Below are 6,023 nucleotides of genomic sequence, written 5' to 3'. Positions count from 1 at the left end.
CATAGACTAACGGAAACTTTGCACACATAGCAGTGACTTAATTTACACACTGACAATGAGTTACTATTTTTCCTAACAATTTATCACAATATTGCACAGAGGTATTGATTTCCCCAGACAACAGGGGATTTGCAAAAGCACATTAAAAACCATTTTGAAGAGTATGTGTTACAGGAAAGTTAATTACAAAAACTATCAGCCTGCATTTTAACGCATCAGCTGTTAAAACATGATCCCAGTTGTAGTTTTGGTTACACCGACAGATCATTGCAATTGTGTGTCACTATGTCACTCTGCGATGTAACTAAACTGGAGAAACTGTTTTCTACCTCCCTTCTCCCGGAGGACCCCACGACGGCCATTAATCCAATAAACTGCTGCTGACTGCAGGTCCTTGACAGCCGCTTGACTCCACAGATGAGCTGTGTGTGTGCTCTGAGGATGTATAGGGCCCAGGAACAGGGAAAGTTCATTTGACTTGAACTTTCTGGTGCTTGAAACACGCTGTTATTTAGGACTCCGAAACACAAACTGTCTGTCTGTTCTTACCACGCCCTGGGAGTCGTTATTAAGTAGCTGGACGGACTTCTTGCTTTCTATAACAATCCTTCAGCTCTTTTGTTTACTGATTCGCTACCTGTTTCCTAAACTAAGCAGGAACCTGGAGTCACCTGCTGAAGGGAGAAATGGTTCAGAGAAGATACAAAATTAGACGCAAACACTAAAATCCTCTCTTTGTTTTAGTTAGAAGAACACTGCCCGTATTTGACATCAATATGAATGACTGCGCCATTAATATTCATAGTAACATTAAAATTAATTGACCTATTCCACTTTTGTGTCCAGGATGCCAATCTCTTTTCCTGAATGTGGAACAGGGAAAAGTTTGAAAAAGACAGTCATTGCATTTTTGTATCTCTGCCATGACAGCATCAGGGAAGCTGTTTCAACCAATATTAAGTAAATAAAGCCCACTTCTGATAGGGAAAATTGCATCATTAATCACCCCACCTGCTTTATGGGTTTCATGATGCCTCCAAGATTCCTTCATTACAGAAAAGTAAGGCTCACATTAAGTAGTTGTTAGTGGTGTTGGACAAGGAATTGATTTGTCTTAAATTAGGATTAGCCGTGTCTCTACGTAGGAAATGCCAGTAACAAATCTGTTAATGTTTGGCAAAGATGCAACTACAATAGTTGAGACAGTTTGTACCAAACGACTGCTGGACACAAATTAAGCCGGACATATTTACTCACACTGACACAACTGGTTACTTTAGGTCACACAGCAAGGAAATCATTTACACTTGCACACACCTTCTAGCAGTCCCAGTCAATCAACTTCCACTACCAAGTGCTCCGTGAATTCTGTTTTGCAGCCGAAGCACTTTTACACATTATCAATAAAATAGATTTTCAGACTGACTCGTTTTCCCATCGTGCTCTTTGAGATGACAGTATACAGCTGATTTGTAATTGTGAAAGTGGTGAATACAAGTTGTATGAAGTGAATAGTAGATATAGATAGATCTGTGCTTCTCGATGTGGATTGGACTTTAATTTTATGTGCATACTCCTGTGATTTCATATTTAAACCAGTGGTCCAAATGGGTGGGCTGAGTTCTGCCTGTCCACCGAGAACCTCTGACAAATAATGCCTCCACACTGTAACTTTATTTTGAATATCTGTGAATTAAATCATTTTATCAGCATGTACTTTAGGCCATTTTGTCTGAACAAGGTGAATTACATACATTTTATAATAATCTAAACTACATTTTATAATAATCTAAACTACATTTTATAATAATCTAAACACAAATAATAGGCGATGCATTACCCGCCAGCAACAATCAGGCCTGCCAAAAAATGAATGCACCTATTAACATTCAAAAAAGACATTTCAAATCAAATTTGGTAGCAATTAAATCATTTTATCAGCATATCTTTTATCTGATCGACTTTGAGAGTACATTTGACAAAACACATGCATTTGTCTGCATTTAAAACCCTCATTTTAGTCTAACTACTGGCTATACCGATTTCAAAGAGCATGCATAATACTTTGCTAAATCATTACAATGTCTGGCAGTTTTCCCTTTAACTGTGCGTGCTAATGCGATGTGCAGCGGGCAGGCTGAACTCTGCATAACACCGTATTACCTGGGCGATTCATAACACTAAAATAACGTCATTAACCAGGGGGCGTCATGTGACGCTCACCAGTTCCGGTTTTTGCGTGTGTGTTTATCTCTGTCGTTTATCTCTGTCGGCGGCTCCAAAAAGGACTCAAAGAGGACATGAGCAGAATCAGATGGCGACCAAGCAGAGCTTCTAAAGTTAAATCTGAACGGACCAAGATTAAATGCAGGCCGGGAGCACCATGCCAATGTTAGCGCCGCTGCATCAGTGTAGGACCTGTTGAGAAAAAGCTGCAGCTACTATTCAGTTTAACAGCAGAATATTCTGTAAATGTGTGAAAATCTTCATAATGATAAACTGTTGTTTGTTGTCCCAAATATGTCGAGTGCTCATTGAATTTGTACTACAATCAAATATTCAACCAGATAAACTAATAGTTTTGCCCCTCTTGTGGTTATCCACAAGAAGTCGACTTCCTGCTTCCGTTTCAAATTAAAAGACCTTCAGAGTCCCATAAGCAATCCAGCCTCACTTTATGTTAGGTTATGACCATAGACTGTATGGTTTGTTACTGTAATAATTGAAATGGTTGTCGTCTTAATTATATGATTTTATGTTATAAACATCAGCAATATCTCCTAGTATCTTTCATTTACTATTGAAATTCAGACTTTATAAGCATTTCCTTGTTTGACCATCAGCAGGAACATCTTGCTGGTGCTGGTTGGCGCAATTAAAGATAGTTTGACCTGGAAAATGACTACTGTACCATCCCTCATTATTCAGCATGAATAAACGAAAGAAAGAAAAGTACAAGCCGCTCTTTGGAGCACGCTCGAACATCCCAACATACATGGAGGAATAATCGCCTCCTGTTCCAGATCTGCTTCTTTCGGTCTCTGGATAGAAATAGGCTTTCAAAAGGATGCAGTGACCTCAAAGGATTTGGCTTTTTACACTTTGTTATTCCTCATACACACTTATCCCCATACAGTGTCTGAATGTGTGTTACAGAGAGAGCATCGTCATGTGGTGTCTCAGAGCATGGACTGGTTTGATCCTCCTCCATGTTTGCAGATAAAAGTCTATGAGTCACTGACTGGGATCTTTTAATGATCGCGCCCGCTCCACCTATTTCCACCTCCCTTCTTTTCTATCAATAATAGTATGTGCGCTCTCACTGAATCTTCATGTTCTTACCATACTAAGCAACTGAAAATTGATAAAAAATTAGTTTCCAAAGACAGCTGGCAGCTGCAGAGCCTGAATGGGGCTCACACACACACACACACACACACACACACACACACACACACACACACACACACACACACACACATGTGATGTGAAATTTTTCACAGTGACACACAACATTGTCACTCCGAGGTGACATTGTTCTCACGTTTATCCATCAAACATCCTGTGCTGCGCTTTTAGTTCATTCACTGTTGGTTCTCGTACTTCATCCATTAGCTCCCATCCACTGTCCCCGACATTTCCCATTTTCAAACCCAAACACAGTCGCAGTGGGAAGCAGTGGAAAATAGTAGAGGATCCAGTGGATTTGGTTGCTAAAGGACTTCAGTATGGGCCTGGGCAAAGTGTTTTTAGAGCTTCCTGTCCTAGTTAGGCAGGGCAGGGGATTTTTGTTTGAGTATGAGGCGGAGTCTTAGAAGTGAATTATTCAGTACAGCTTCCTTTAGGCATACTCTCATTCAACGGATTTTACACACATATGTAGAGCCAGCAGGCACACACTCATTTGTCTTTAAATACATTACAGTGGGGTCACAGGGACAGCAGAGGCATTCTCAGATCAATACTGAGCAGTTTAATTTGGCCCACTGGTGCAGGGACCTCAAAGGATTTTGCTTTTTACACTTTGTTATTGCTCATACACACTTATGCTCAAGTGTGTATGTATTATATTTTTGTGTATAATGGCTTCTCAGGAGTAAAACAAGTGACACGTCGAGTGACACGACACTCAGGCACAATTTCAGCTGACCAGCTGGTACCACAGCACGCAGCTCTCAGTTTAGGAGTGCTATGAAACTTGATGTGAAGGACTGAATTGTCACTTCAGGCTTCAAAACCAATTTTGATTGTTGATACAAAGACCTGACAGACATGAGTCACGGGACACTCAGCAATTTTTTTCAGCACCTCTCATTCGCCTCATGGAAGAGCGAGCCTGAAAACGTTACCCACTTCAACGCTACTGCCAGAAGAATTTAAAGTGTAATGACTTTGGAAAAGTCAGAAACATGACACAGACATGGCACGCAAACAGAAGAAGTGATGTCAGACTCAGATCAGGAGCTTAATTTAGGTCATTATCTAATAAATTAATTTAGTTTATGACAGTAAAAGTGAAGAGAGTAAATTTAAGCAGTACATAGCTGAACCATTTGCCTATGATATCATGATGCTGTTCAGTGCAAATACCAACCTTGTTAAATGGCTCAGATTTTGGCCATGACACAGGCAATCTGAATTAAAGGCACTTTTTTTGTAGGTATCGTTATAAAATTCAGTGTTTCTGTCATCATTTGCATGAATTCAGTCGTGGTGTGCCTGGGCCACCAACTCAAACTTAGTACTGGATCAGTACTCTGGCAGATGTCCTGAGTTTAGGTTTTAGAATTTTTAGAATCTAAACAACAGTATCCGTCCATCACTAATCTTTGAGCGTCAGTTTGGAATAAACTGCAAATCCTGACAATTAGACTAAACACACACAGACCAACAAGAAAATTTAAGTCTTTGTCATCTTGATAATACTCTCTGCATTTTATTATGCTATCAAAATGCCATGAGAATGATCCAGTGAATATGTGATGTTAATGGACTTAAATGTGAAGCATTATTTTTGAGGATTACATACTGTATTATTTTTTATTCTTCTTATACCTCCCTTACATTCATTGCAAAAGTTTACATTTTTAATGTAATTTTAAATGTGGAACTACCATGATGTTCTCACAAGAGCCAGGCAAAATATTTTTTTACTCAAACAGATGATTCATGTGCTATAAATGCATTTTTCAGATTATAGCAGGTTGCATATTCCCAAGTGTCATCATTAGCACAAAATCATAGAATACCAAAAAAAGTCGAATTATTCTAGACATTCTAGAAATAATTGTGGATAGTATCCTGTTAACGGAGTGAATTAAGTGAACTTGATCCTGTAAATAATTTTGCACACCAACACATTAACACCAAATGTATCCAGCATGTGAGGAACTGTTTCACCTTGAGGACATTTTCAGAAGACATCTGGTCTTCAATACAATTTCTGTGCAAATTTCAAGATGATATGAATAATCTTAAAGGCAGTTCAAACAAAAGTTCAATTAAATCAGGAGCATAAATAGCCTGTGAAAAATTGCTTTAAAAGCTGATTAATAGGCTGAATTACAAAGTGGAGTCTGTGGAGCTTCAGTGAGAGATTTATTTGTAAGTCTTCTCTTCGTGATCCCCAGATAAAAATAAGGATTAGTTCATTTCATTATGATTTAATTCAGCACAGTTCACACATGACACATTCCAGTTATAGTCGTTATAGGCTAAACACTCCCACACCACCTGCCATCTCTGATGTTTGGTCCCATTATAACTGCCACATATCCATTTGAAGAGTTTGCTTGCATGTCTTCCAGTCCTTTCAGCCCCGTGCAGAGCCTCCTTTGCCCCGCAGGGACAACGGCCGGGGGGTGATGGAGGTGTGGGTGGGGGTTCTTGAAGGACAGCCGGGTTCCAAGACAAGGGGTGGTTGGATGGGTAGTGGTGGGACGTGGTCGCGCGACTGTTTAATTCGTGACGTTGGCGAATTGCAGCAATTGCCAAACTGTGCGTGAAGGAGAGCCCAGCCAGGA

The sequence above is a fragment of the Brachyistius frenatus genome, unplaced genomic scaffold, assembly GCF_029030835.1.
Source record: "Brachyistius frenatus isolate BFR_SWC_R1_liver_20210118 unplaced genomic scaffold, ASM2903083v1 Contig_124, whole genome shotgun sequence".
Classification (NCBI taxonomy): domain Eukaryota; kingdom Metazoa; phylum Chordata; class Actinopteri; family Embiotocidae; genus Brachyistius; species Brachyistius frenatus.
This window is presented reverse-complemented; position numbering follows the sequence as displayed.